At 46.3% G+C, this 14920-nt stretch overlaps 1 long non-coding RNA gene across 1 annotated transcript in view; it reads right to left on the bottom strand.

The window, feature by feature from the left end:
* LOC119925356 overlaps positions 1 to 14519 on the bottom strand; it is a 29104-nt gene extending 14585 nt beyond the window's left edge. Inside the window, exon 1 of the long non-coding RNA XR_005449809.1 lies at positions 14460 to 14519. This is a non-coding gene — a long non-coding RNA (uncharacterized LOC119925356). The remainder of the gene's footprint in view (positions 1 to 14459) is intronic.
* Positions 14520 to 14920: the final 401 nt, after the last annotated feature.

Here is a 14920-nt window from a genome sequence, read left to right as displayed (position 1 = left end):
AAAGTACAATACAACAATAAAGAGTGACAGTCCCTGCCCGTAGTCACAAATCCACCGCTCTAATCCCGGCTCCGTCACTCCAAACCTGACTCTATATTGATTTTATTTTGTGAATATGTTTTGTTGTGTTGTCTGTCTCCCCCTTCTAGACTGTTCCCTCTGCTGTCGGGTAGGGACCGTCTCTAGATGTTGCCTACTTGGACTTCCCAAGCGCTTAGTACAGTGCTCTGCACACAGTGAGCGCTCAATCAATCAATCAATCAATCGTATTTATTGAGCACTTACTGTGTGCAGAGCACTGGGCTAAGCGCTTGGGAAGTACAAGTTGGCAACATATAGAGACGGTCCCTACCCGACAGTGGGCTCACAGCCCAAAAGGGGGATAATAAATACAATTGAATGAATGAATGAATAATAATAATAATAATAATAATGGCATTTGTTAAGCGCTTACTACGTGCCAAGCACTGTTCTAAGCGCTGGAGGGATACAATCATTTATTTTGTTAATATGTTTGGTTTTGTTGTCTGTCTCCCCCTTCTAGACTGTGAGCCCGCTGTTGAGTAGGGACCGTCTCTAGATGTTGCCGACTTGGACTTCCCAAGCGCTTAGTACAGTGCTCTGCACGCAGTAAGCACTCAATAAATCCGATTGAATGAATGAATAATAATAATAATAATAATGGCATTTGTTAAGCGCTTACTACGTGCCAAGCACTGTTCTAAGCACTGGAGGGATACAATCATTTATTTTGTTAATATGTTTTGTTTTGTTCTCTGTCTCCGCCTTCTAGACTGTGAGCCCGCTGTTGGGTAGGGACCGTCTCTAGATGTTGCCGACTTGGACTTCCCAAGCGCTTAGTACGGTGCTCTGCATGCAGTAAGCGCTCAATAAATATGATTGAATGAATGAATGAATAATAATAATAATAATAATAATAATGGCATTTGTTAAGCGCTTACTACGTGCCAAGCACTGTTCTAAGCACTGGAGGGATACAATCATTTATTTTGTTAATATGTTTGGTTTTGTTGTCTGTCTCCCCCTTCTAGACTGTGAGCCTGCTGTTGGGTAGGGACTGTCTCTAGGTGTTGCCGACTTGGACTTCCCAAGTGCTTAGTCCAGTGCTCTGCACAAAGTAAGCGCTCAACAAATACGATTGAATGAATGAATGAATAATAATAATAATAATAATAATAATAATGGCATTTGTTAAGCGCTTACTAAGTGCCAAGCACTGTTCTAAGCACTGGAGGGATACAATCATTTATTTTGTTAATATGTTTTGTTGTCTGTGTCCCCCTTCTAGACTGTGAGCCCGCTGTTGGGTAGGGACCGTCTCTATATGTTGCCAACTTGGACTTCCCAAGCGCTTAGTCCAGTGCTCTGCACAAAGTAAGCGCTCAATAAATACGATTGAATGAATGAATAATAATAATAATAATAATAATAATAATGGCATTTGTCAAGCGCTTCCTACGTGCCAAGCACTGTTCTAAGCACTGGAGGGATACAATCATTTATTTTGTTAATCTGTTTGGTTTTGTTGTCTGTCTCCCGCTTCTAGACTGTGAGCCCGCTGTTGGGTAGGGACCGTCTCTAGACGTTGCCGACTTGTACTTCCCAAGCGCTTAGTCCAGTGCTCTGCACGCAGTAAGCGCTCAATAAATACGACTGAATGAATGAGTGAATAATAATAATAATGGCATTTGTTAAGCGCTTACTACGTGCCAAGCACTGTTCTAAGCGCTGGAGGGATACAATCATTTATTTTGTTAATATGTTTTGTTTTGTTCTCTGTCTCCGCCTTCTAGACTGTGAGCCCACTGTTCGGTAGGGACCGTCTCTAGATGTTGCCGACTTGGACTTCCCAAGCGCTTAGTCCAGTGCTCTGCACAAAGTAAGCACTCAATAAATACGATTGAATGAATGAATAATAATAATAATAATAATGGCATTTGTTAAGCGCTTACTAAGTGCCAAGCACTGTTCTAAGCACTGGAGGGATACAATCATTTATTTTGTTAATATGTTTTGTTGTCTGTGTCCCCCTTCTAGACTGTGAGCCCGCTGTTGGGTAGGGACCGTCTCTATATGTTGCCAACTTGGACTTCCCAAGCGCTTAGTCCAGTGCTCTGCACAAAGTAAGCGCTCAATAAATACGATTGAATAAATGAATAATAATAATAATAATAATAATAATAATAATAATAATAATAATGGCATTTGTCAAGCGCTTCCTACGTGCCAAGCACTGTTCTAAGCACTGGAGGGATACAATCATTTATTTTGTTAATCTGTTTGGTTTTGTTGTCTGTCTCCCCCTTCTAGACTGTGAGCCCGCTGTTGGGTAGGGACCGGCTCTAGATGTTGCCGACTTGGACTTCCCAAGCGCTTAGTCCAGTGCTCTGCACACAGTAAGCGCTCAATAAATACGACTGAATGAATGAGTGAATAATAATAATAATGGCATTTGTTAAGCGCTTACTACGTGCCAAGCACTGTTCTAAGCACTGGAAGGATACAATCATTTATTTTGTTAATCTGTTTGGTTTTGTTCTCTGTCTCCCCCTTCTCGACTGTGAGCCCGCTGTGGGGTAGGGACCGTCTCTAGATGTTGCCGACTTGGACTTCCCAAGCGCTTAGTCCAGTGCTCTGCATGCAGTAAGCGCTCAATAAATACGACTGAATGAATGAATAATAATAATAATAGCGTTTGTTAAGCGCTTACTACGTGCCAAGCACTGTTCTAGGCGCTGGAGGGATACAATCATTTATTTTGTTAATATGTGTTGTTTTGTTGTCTGTCTCCCCCTTCTAGACTGTGAGCCCACTGTTGGGTAGGGACCGTGTCTCTATGTTGCCGACTTGGACTTCCCAAGCGCTTAGTCCAGTGCTCTGCACGCAGGAAGCGCTCAATAAATACGACTGAATGAATGAATGACCCCTGACTCCAAAGCCTGTGCTCTTTTCCACTGAGCCGCGCTGCTTCTCCGGGATGAGAACCCGCGACCTTCCGACCGACAGGGCCGGGCCCTGAGCCATCTAGAGAAGCAGCGTGGCTCAGTGGGAAAGAGCCCGGGCTTTGGAGTCAGAGGTCGTGGGTTCGAATCCCGGCTCCGCCACTTGTCAGCTGGGTGACTTTGGGCAAGTCACTTAACTTCTCTGGGCCCTCATCTGGAAAATGGGGATGAAGACTGTGAGTCCCCCCGACGTGGGACAACCGGATCACCTTGTAACCTCCCCAGCGCTTAGAACAGTGCTTTGCACATAGTAAGCGCTTAATAAATGCCGTTATTATTATTATTACACTGTGCTGGGGGGGAAACTGGGGCAGAGAGTAGGGGTCGGACTGGGCCCACTGAGCAATCCTCAGGTGTGGAGCAGTAACTGGGGGCACCGGGTCAGAGGTCACAGGGGCAGGGGGCACGGTGGGGCCCGAAACCGTGTTTTGCGTGTGTGGTCTGTGTGTGTTTGTGTGTGTTTGTCTGGGGGTGGGGGGCTCCTTCTTATTTCCCATCCTGACCTCTTTCCACCCCGCTGTTGGGTAGGGACCGTCTCTATATGTTGCCAACTTGGACTTCCCAAGCGCTTAGTACAGTGCTCTGCACACAATAAGCACTCAATAAATACGATTGAATGAATGAATGAACCACCCTGTTTCTTTAACCATTCTGCTTCTCAATCAATCAATCAATCAATCAATCAATCGTATTTATTGGGCGCTTACTATGTGCAGAGCACTGTACTAAGCGCTTGGGAAGTACAAATTGGCATCACATAGAGACAGTCCCTACCCAACAGTGGGCTCATGCTGGCCTGGTGATACTACTACTACTACTACTACTACTACTACTACTACTACTACTACTACTACTACTACTACTACTACTATCAATCAATCAATCATATTTATTGAGCGCTTACTATGTGCAGAGCACTGTACTAAGCGCTTGGGAAGTACAAGTCGGCAACATCTAGAGACGCTCCCTACCCAACAGCGGGCTCACAGTCTAGAAGGGGGAGACAGAGAACAAAACCGAACGTACTAACAAAATAAAATAAATAGGATAGATATGTACAAGCAAAATAAATAAATAAGTAAATAAATAGAGTAATAAATATGTACAAGCATATATACATATATACAGGTGCTGTGGGGAAGGGAAGGAGGTAAGATGGGGGGGATGGAGAGGGGGATGAGGGGGAGAGGAAGGAAGGGGCTCAGTCTGCTGCAACAACAACAACAACAACAACAACAACAACAACAGCAACAACAACAACAACAACTACTACTACTACTACTACTACTACTACTACTACTACTACTCCTCCTCAGAGAAGCAGCATGGCTCAGTGGAAAGAGCCCAGGCCTTGGAGTCAGAGGTCATGGGTTCAAATCCCGGCTCCGCCAACGTGTCCGCTGTGTGACCTTGGGGCAGATGGGGGTGATGACTGTGAGCCGCACATGGGATAATGATAATTATCATTCATGGGACGATCCCATTCATCCCAGCTCTGCTACATGTCTGCTGTGTGACCTTGGGCAAGTCACTTCACTTCTCTGAGCCTCAGTTACCTCATCTGTAAAATGGGGATTAAGACTGTGAGCCCCATGTGGGACAACTTGATCACACTGTATCCACCCCCAGCGCTTTGAACGGTGCTCTGCAAATAGTAAGCGCTTAACAAATGCCATCATCATTATTATTATTATTATTATTATTATTATGGATTTGTTAAGCAGTTACGTTGCCAACTTGTACTTCCCAAGCGCTTAGTGCAGTGCTCTGCACACAGTGAGCGCTCAGTAAATACGATTGATTGATTGATTAAGCGTTGACTGTGCTAAGCACCGTTTTAAGCGCTAAGGTAAATACAGGGTAAGCAGGTTGTCCCTTGTGGGGCTCACAGTGGGACAACCTGATGGCCTTGTATCTCCCCCGGTGCTTAGAACAGTGGTTGGCACATAGTAAGCGCTTACCAAACACCATCATCATCATGGATGATGTATATGTATATATGCTTGTACATATTAATTAATTAATTAATTTATCTTCTACATATCTATTCTACTTATTTTATTTTGTTAGTATGTTTGGTTTTGTTCTCTGTCTCCCCCTTCTAGACTGTGAGCCCGCTGTTGGGTAGGGACCGTCTCTGTATGTTGCCGACTTGTACTTCCCAAGCGCTTAGTACAGTGCTCTGCACACAGTAAGCATTCAATAAATACGATTGATTGATTGATTGATTGATTGAAGTCACTTAACTTCCTGGAGCCTCAGTTCCCTCATCTGTAAAATGGGGATGATGACTGTGAGACCCACGTGGGACAACCTGATCACCTTGTATCCCCCCAGCGCTTTGAACAGTGCTTTGCACCTAGTAAGCGCTTAGCAAATGCCATTATTATTTATTATTATTAATAACTGTGGTATTTGCTAAGCGCTGACTACATGCCAGGCACTGTACTAAGTGCAGGGTGGATCCAAGCAAATCGAGTATTTTTTATGACCTTTATCAAGCGCTTACTATGTGCTGAGCAGCACTTAAAACAGTGCTCAGCGCTTAGAACAGTGCTCAGCGCTTAGAACAGTGCTCTGCACATAGTAAGCGCTTAATAAATGCCATTATTATTATTATTCTAAGCACCGGGGAGGTTACAAGGTGATCGGGTTGTCCCACGGGGGGGCTCACAGTCTTCATCCCCATTTTACAGATGAGAGAGCTGAGGCCCAGAGAAGTGAAGACAGTCTTCATCCCCATTTTCCAGATGAGGGAACTGAGGCCCAGAGAAGTGAAGTGACTTGCCCAAAGTCACCCAGCTGACAAGTGGCGGAGCCGGGATTTGAACCCATGACCTCTGACTCCAAAGCCCGGGCTCTTACCACTGAGCCACGCTGGGTCGGACCCAGTCCCTGTCCCACGTGGGGCTCACGGTCTCAATTCCCATTTGACGGATGAGGAAACTGAGGCGCAGAGAAGTGAAGCGACTCGCCCAACGCTGCAGATAAGCGGCGGAGCCGAGATTAGAACTCATGACCTTCCGACTCCTTGCTCTAGCCACTGTGCCCTGCTGCTTCTCATAAGTGCGTACTGAACGCTGTCCTGGGCGCTTGCCGGGTGCCCAAGGTGGGAAGAGTGCTGTACAGGACACCTACTAGCTGCAAAATGCCATATTGGACACCTGCGGCCTGAAGAGAGCTGTACCGGAAGCCTATTGGGTAAAATGCTCTGTACTGAACACCTAATATCTCCCCCTCTTCATTTCTGTCTCTCTTTACTTCTGTCTCCCCCTCTACACTCTGTCTCTCCCTTACACTTCTGTCTCTTCCTCTTCACTTCCATCTCTCCCTCTATACTTTTATCTCTTCCTTTACACTTGTCTCCCCCCTAGCATTTCCACCTCTCCCTTACACTTCTGTCTCCCCTCTACACTTCTATTTCCTTCTCTACACTTCTGCCTCCCCCTCTATACACTTCTATCTCTCCCTTACACTTCTGTCTCCCCTCTACACTTCTATTTCCTTCTCTACACTTCTGCCTCCCCCTCTATACACTTCTATCTCTCCGTCTACACTTCTGTCTCTCCCTTTATGCTTCTGTCTCCCCCCTCACTTCTGTCTCTCCCTCTCCCCTTCTATCTCTTCCTTTACACTTGTCTCCCCCCCACAACATTTCCACCTCTCCCTTACACTTCTGTCTCCCCCTCTACATTTCTATTTCCCCCTCTGCACTTCTCTCTCCCTCTTCACTTCCGTCTCTCCCTCTTCCCTTCTGTCTCTCCCTCTTCACTTCTATCTCTTCCTTTACACTTGTCTCCCCCTCTAACATTTCTGCCTCTCCCTTACACTTCTGTCTCTCCCTCTTCACTTCTGTCTCTCCCTCTTCACTTCTGTCTCTCCCTCTACACTTTTATCTCTTCCTTTACACTTGTCTCCCCCCTAACATTTCTGCCTCTCCCCCTTCACTTCTGTCTTTCCCTCTTCACTTCTGTCTCTCCCTCTTCACTTCTGTCTCTCCCTCTACACTTCTATCTCTTCCTTTACACTTGTCTCCCCCACTAACATTTCTGCCTCTCCCTCTACACTTCTGTCTCTCCCTCTTCACTTCTGCCTCTCCCTCCACTTCTAATAATAATAATAATAATAATAATGGCATTTATTAAGCACTTACTATGTGCAAAGCACTGTTCTAAGCACTGGGGAGTTTACATGGTGATCAGGTTGTCCCACAGGGGGCTCACAGTCGTAATCCCCATTTTACAGATGAGGGAACTGAGGCCCAGAGAAGTGAAGTGACTTGCCCAAAGTCACACAGCTGACAATTGGCAGAGCCAGGATTTGAACCCATGAACTCTGACTCCAAAGCCCATGCTCATTCCAGTGAGCCACGCTGCTTCTCTCCTTCTGCACTTCTGTCTCCTCCTTTACACTTGTCTCCCCACTAACACTTCTGTCTCTCCCTCCACACTTCCATCTCTTCCTCCACACTTGTCTCCCCCCTAACATTTCTGTCTCTCCCTCTTAACTTCTGTCTCTCCCTCTATACTTTTATCTCTTCCTTTACACTTGTCTCTCCCCTAGCATTTCCACCTCTCCCTTACACTTCTGTCTCCCCCTCTACACTTCTATTTCCCTCTCTACACTTCTGTCTCCCCCTCTATACACTTCTATCTCTCCGTCTACACTTTTGTCTCTCCCTTTATGCTTCTGTCTCCCCCTTCACTTCTGTCTCTCCCTCTACACTTCTATCTCTTCCTTTACACTTGTCTCCCCCCGTAACATTTCTGCCTCTCCCTTACACTTCTGTCTCCCCCTCTACACTTCTAGGTCTCCATCTACACTTCTGTCTCTCCCTTTATGCTTCTGTCTCTGCCTCTTCACTTCTGTCTCTCCCTCTACACTTCTATCTCTTTACACTTGTTTCCCCCTCTAACATTTCTGCCTCTCCCTTACACTTCTGTCTCCCCCTCTACACTTCTAGCTCCCCATCTACACTTCTGTCTCTCCCTTTACACTTCTGTCTTCCCCTTTACACTTCTGTCTTGAGAAGCAGCATGGCTCAGTGGAAAGAGCACGGGCTTTGGAGTCAGAGGTCATGGGTTCAAATCCCGGCTCCCTTTACAATTCTGTCTCCCCCTTTACACTTCTGTCTCCCCCTTCATTTCAGTCTCTCCCTCTTCACTTCTGTCTCTCCCTTTATGCTTCTGTCTCCCCCTTCACTTCTGTCTCTCCCTCTTCACTTCTGTCTCTCCCTCTACACTTCTATCTCTTCCTTTACACTTGTCTCCCCCCTAACATTTCTGCCTCTCCCTTACACTTCTGCCTCCCCCTCTACACTTCTAGCTCTCCATCTACACTTCTGTCTCTCCCTTTATGCTTCTGTCTCTCCCTCTTCACTTCTGTCTCTCCCTCTACACTTCTATCTCTTTACACTTGTTTCCCCCTCTAACATTTCTGCCTCTCCCTTACACTTCTGTGTCCCCCTCTACACTTCTATCTCTTCCTTTACACTTGTCTCCCCCCTAACATTTCTGCCTCTCCCTTACACTGCTGTCTCCCCCTCTACACTTCTAGCTCTCTATCTACACTTCTGTCTCTCCCTTTACGCTTCTGTCTCCCCCTTCACTTCTGTCTCTCCCTCTTCACTTCTGTCTCTCCCTCTACACTTCTATCTCTTCCTTTACACTTGTCTCCCCCCCTAACATTTCTGCCTCTCCCTTACACTTCTGCCTCCCCCTCTACACTTCTAGCTCTCCATCTACACTTCTGTCTCTCCCTTTATGCTTCTGTCTCTCCCTCTTCACTTCTGTCTCTCCCTCTACACTTCTATCTCTTTACACTTGTTTCCCCCTCTAACATTTCTGCCTCTCCCTTACACTTCTGTGTCCCCCTCTACACTTCTATCTCTTCCTTTACACTTGTCTCCCCCCCAACATTTCTGCCTCTCCCTTACACTTCTGTCTCCCCCTCTACACTTCTAGCTCTCCATCTACACTTCAGTCTCTCCCTTTACGCTTCTGTCTCCCCTTTCACTTCTGTCTCTCCCTCTTCACTTCTGTCTCTCCCTCTACACTTCTATCTCTTCCTTTACACTTGTCTCCCCCCCTAACATTTCTGCCTCTCCCTTACACTTCTGTCTCCCCCTCTACACTTCTAGCTCTCCATCTACACTTCTGTCTCTCCCTTTATGCTTCTGTCTCTCCCTCTTCACTTCTGTCTCTCCCTCTACACTTCTATCTCTTTACACTTGTTTCCCCCTCTAACATTTCTGCCTCTCCCTTACACTTCTGTCTCCCCCTCTACACTTCTAGCTCTCCATCTACACTTCAGTCTCTCCCTTTACGCTTCTGTCTCCCCCTTCACTTCCGTCTCTCCCTCTTCACTTCTGTCTCTCCCTCTACACTTCTATCTCTTCCTTTACACTTGTCTCCCCCCCTAACATTTCTGACTCTCCCTTACACTTCTGTCTCCCCCTCTACACTTCTATCTCTCCATCTACACTTCTGTCTCTCCCTTTATGCTTCTGTCTCTCCCTCTTCACTTCTGTCTCTCCCTCTACACTTCTATCTCTTTACACTTGTTTCCCCCTCTAACATTTCTGCCTCTCCCTTACACTTCTGTCTCCCCCTCTACACTTCTAGCTCTCCATCTACACTTCAGTCTCTCCCTTTACGCTTCTGTCTCCCCCTTCACTTCCGTCTCTCCCTCTTCACTTCTGTCTCTCCCTCTACACTTCTATCTCTTCCTTTACACTTGTCTCCCCCCCTAACATTTCTGACTCTCCCTTACACTTCTGTCTCCCCCTCTACACTTCTATCTCTCCATCTACACTTCTGTCTCTCCCTTTATGCTTCTGTCTCTCCCTCTTCACTTCTGTCTCTCCCTCTACACTTCTATCTCTTTACACTTGTTTCCCCCTCTAACATTTCTGCCTCTCCCTTACACTTCTGTCTCCCCCTCTACACTTCTAGCTGTCCATCTACACTTCTGTCTCTCCCTTTACACTTCTGTCTCCCCCTTTGCACTTCTGTCTCCCCCTTCATTTCAGTCTCTCCCCCTTCATTTCAGTCTCTCCCTCTTCACTTCTGTCTCTCCCTTTACGCTTCTGTCTCCCCCTTCACTTCTATCTCTCCCTCTTCACTTCTGTCTCTCCCTCTACACTTCTAACTCTTCCTTTACACTTGTCTCCCCCTCTAACATTTCTGTCTCTCCCTCTTCACTTCTGTCTCTCCCTCTTCAATTCTGTCTCTCCCTCTACACTTCTATCTCTTTACACTTGTTTCCCCCTCTAACATTTCTGCATCTCCCTTACACTTCTGTCTCTCCCTTTACACTTCTGTCTCTCCCTTTACACTTCTGTCTCTCCCTTTACACTTCTGTCTCCCCCTTTACACTTCTGTCTCCCCCTTAATTTCATTCTCTCCCCCTTCATTTCAGTCTCTCCCTCTTCACTTCTGTCTCTCCCTTTATGCTTCTGTCTCCCCTTCACTTCTGTCGCTCCCTCTACATTTCTGTCTCCCCCTCTACACTTCTATTTCTCTGTCTACACTTCTGTCTCTCCCTTTACACTTCTATCTCCCCCTTCACTTCTGTCTTTCCCTCTTCACTTCTGTCTCTCCCTCTTCACTTCTGTCTCTCCCTCTTCACTTCTGTCTCTCCACCTACACTTCTGTCTCTCCCTTTACGCTTCTGTCTCTCCCTCTACATTTCCGTCTCCCCCTCTAGACTGTAACCACACTATGGTCAGGAAACATGTCTACCAACTCTGTTATAGTAATAATAACAATAATAATAATAATAATAGTATTTGTTAAGTGCTTACTATCATCAATCGTATTTATTGAGCGCTTACTGTGTGCAGAGCACTGTACTAAGCACTTGGGAAGTACAAGTTGGCAACATATAGAGACAGTCTCTACCCAACAGTGGGCTCACAGTCTAAGAGGTGGGCTCACAGTCTATGTGTACTCTATGTGCCAAGCCCTGTTCTAAACGTGGGGTAGGTACAAGGTGATCAGGTTTCCCTACCTGGGGCTCACAGTCTTCATCCCCATTTTCCAGATGAGGGAACTGAGGCCCAGAGAAGTGAAGTGACTTGCCTAAAGTCACACAGCTGACAAGTGGCAGAGCCGGGATTTGAACCCACAGCCTCTGACTCCAAAGCCCGGGCTCTTTCCACTAAGCCACACTGCATCTCACAAGTGCTTAGTATTCATTCATTCAATCGTATTTAATAATAATAACAATGGCATTTATTAAGCGCTTAGTATGTGCAAAGCACTGTTCTAAGCGCTGGGAAGGTTACAAAGTAATGAGGTTGTCCCACGGGGGGCTCACAGTCTTCATCCCCATTTTCCAGATGAGGGAACTGAGGCCCAGAGAAGTGAAGTGACTTGCCCAAAGTCACACAGCTGACAATTGGCAGAGCCAGGATTTGAACCACTGAGGCCCCTCCTTCCTCTCCCCCTCCCCATCCCCCCGACCCTCCCTCCTTCCCCTCCCCACAACACCTGGATATACATTTGTACAGATTTATCACTCTATTTATTTTACTTGTTCATATTTACTATTCTATTTATTTTGTTAATGATGCACATTTAGCTCTAATTCTATTTGTTCTGACGACCTGACACCTGTCCACATGTTTTGTTTTGTTGTCCGTCTCCCCCTTCTAGACTGTGAGCCCGTTGTTGGGTAGGGACCGTCTCTATATGTTACCAACCTGTACTTCCCAAGCGCTTAGTACAGTGCTCTGCACACAGGAAGCGCTCAATAAATACGATTGAATGGATGAATGAATGAATGATTGTCACCTTGTTGTCACCCAGACTGAGCCCCCTCCTTCCTCTCCCCCTCCCCCTCCCCCCAGCCCTCCCTCCTTCCCCTCCCCACAGCACCTGGATATATATTTGTACAGATTTATCACTCTATTTATTTTACTGTACATACTTACTATTCCATTTATTTTGTTAATGATGCACATTTAGCTCTAATTCTATTTCTTCTGACGACCTGACACCTGTCCACATGTTTTGTTTTGTTGTCTGTCTCCCCCTTCTAGACTGTGAGCCCGTTGTTGGGTAGGGACCGTCTCTATATGTTACCAACCTGTACTTCCCAAGCGCTTAGTACAGTGCTGTGCACACAGGAAGCGCTCAATAAATACGATTGAATGGATGAATGAATGAATGATTGTCACCTTGTTGTCACCCAGACTGAGCCCCCTTTTCCTCTCCTCCTCCCCCTTCCCCCGGCCCTCCCTCCTTCCCCTCCCCACAGCACCTGGATATATATTTGTACAGGTTTATCACTCTATTTATTTTACTTGGACATATTTACTATTCCATTTATTTTGTTAATGATGCACATTTAGCTCTTCTGATGACTTGACACCTGTCCACATGTTTTGTTTTGTTGTCTGTCTCCCCCTTCTAGACTGTGAGCCCGTTGCTGGGTAGGGACCGTCTCTAGATGTTATCAACCTACACTTCCCAAGCGCTTAGTACAGTGCTCTGCACACAGTAAGCGCTCAATAAATACGATTGAATGAATGAAATAATAAAAGGTTGTCACCTTGTTGTCACCCAGACTGAGCCCCCTTCTTCCTCTCCTCCTCCCCATCCCCCCGGCCTTCCCTCCTTCCCCTCCCCACAGCACCTGGATATATATTTGTACAGGTTTATCACTCTATTTATTTTCCTTGTCCATATTTACTATTCTATTTATTTTGTTAATGATGCGCATTTAGCTCTAATTCTATTTGTTCTGACGACTTGACACCTGTCCTCATGTTTTGTTTTGTTGTCTGTCTCCCCCTTCTAGACTGTGAGCCCGTTGTTGGGTAGTGACCATCTCTATAAGTTGCCAACTTGGACTTCCCAAGCGCTTAGTCCAGTGCTCTGCACACAGTAAGCGCTCAATAAAGACGATTGAATGAATGAATTTCACTTCTCTGGGCCTCAGTTCCCTCATCTGGAAAATGGGGATGAAGACCGTGAGCCCCCCGTATGACAACCTGATCACCTTGTATCCTCCCCAGCGCTTAGAACAGTGCTTTGCACACAGTAAGCGCTTAACAAATGCCATCATCATCATTATTATTTTCTGTGCCTCAGTTCCTTCAGCTGGAAAATGGGGATGAAGACTGTGAGCCCCCCGTGGGACAACCTGATCACCTTGTAACCTCCCCAGCGCTTAGAACAGTGCTTTGCACACAGTAAGCGCTTAACAAATGCCATCATCATCATTATTATTTTCTGTGCCTCAGTTCCTCCAGCTGGAAAATGGGGATGAAGACTGTAAGCACCACATGGGACAACCCGATTACCTTGCATCCACCCCAGTGCTTAGAGCAGTGCTTAGCACATAGAAAGCACTTAATAAATGCCATCATTATTATTATTATGAGGGAAGGCTTCCTGGTGTGGAGGCGGGTGGCTCAGTGGAAAGAGCCCGGGCTTTGGAGTCAGAGGTCATGGGTTCTAATCCCAGCTCTGCCGCTTGTCTCCTGTGTGACCTTGGGCAAGCCGCTTCCCTTCTCTGGGCCTCAGTTTCCTCCTCTGGAAAATGGGGATTTAAGACTGCGAGCCCTTGTGGGACAACTTGATGAACTTGGATCTCCCCCAGCGCTTAGAATAGTGCTTGGCACAGTGTAAGCACTTGATGATGATGATGATGATGACAATGGCATTTATTAAGCGCTTACTATGTGCAAAGCACTGTTCTAAGCGCTGGGGGGGATATAAGGTGATCAGGTTGTCCCACGTGGGGCTCACAGTCTTAGTCCCCATTTTCCAGATGAGGTCACTGAGGCCCAGAGAAGTTAAGTGACTTGCCTAAAGTCACACAGCTGACAAGTGGCAGAGTCGGGACAAATACTGTCATCATCATCATCCCTTCTAGACTGTGAGCCCGTTGTTGGGTCGGGACCATCTCTATATGTTGCCAACCTGGACTTCCCAAGCGCTTAGTACAGTGCTCTGCACACAGTAAGCGCTCAATAAATACGATTGAAAGAATGAATGAATCATCACTACTATCATCATTAATAATTATATTATTTTAGACCGTGAGCCCACTGTTGGGTAGGGACCGTCTCTATATGTCGCCAACTTGGACTTCCCAAGCGCTTAGTCCAGTGCTCTGCACACAGTAAGCGCTCAATAAATACGATTAAATGAATGAATATATCATATGATTGATTAATCATTCATAATAATAGTAATCATAAAAAGGTGTCAGAGCGATCACCTTGTAACCTCCCCAGCGCTTAGAACAGTGCTTTGCGCATAGCAAGCGCTGAACAAATACCATTATTATTATTATTATCATTATTACCCCCTGCCCCCGTGTCTCCGCCCCCCCCCTCCCCTGCTCACAATCTTTAGGGTGGAGGTTGCGGGTGGGGGGTCAGAGGTCAGGGGTCAGGGGTCAGGGGTTGGGGGTGTCTATTACCACTCAGAGCTGGATGTCAGGGCGGTCAGGCGGTCGGTCAGGGCGGAGTGTGGTCAGGGCCGGACCCCTCTGGCCCAGGCCTGGGGCCCCCGGGGGGCGTCACAATGAGGCCCCCACCCCACCCCCACCCTGCAGGACCCCCCCCCCAGCCCCTTCCCCATTCCCAGCCTCCCTTCCCTCCTGCAGGCCCCCCAAATCCCCACCCCCCCATCCCCTCTCCCCAGGGCCCAGGCCTGAGACTCAAAGGACATGGCATCTATTAGTAATAATGATAATATATGCAAATATATACTATATATATTGCATGCATAATATATTAATATCAAGTAACATTAATATATGCATATATTATTACTTTATATTAATATAGCATATGTTATCATATTATTATTACTATCATATACGCATATATTATTACTTAATATTAATATAGTGTCTATTATTATATTATTACTATTATT

Source organism: Tachyglossus aculeatus, chromosome 1 (genome assembly GCF_015852505.1).
Source record: "Tachyglossus aculeatus isolate mTacAcu1 chromosome 1, mTacAcu1.pri, whole genome shotgun sequence".
NCBI classification, from domain to species: Eukaryota; Metazoa; Chordata; class Mammalia; order Monotremata; family Tachyglossidae; genus Tachyglossus; species Tachyglossus aculeatus.
Note: the sequence above shows the minus strand (reverse complement) of the source record. Positions and strands in the feature narration are given on the sequence as shown.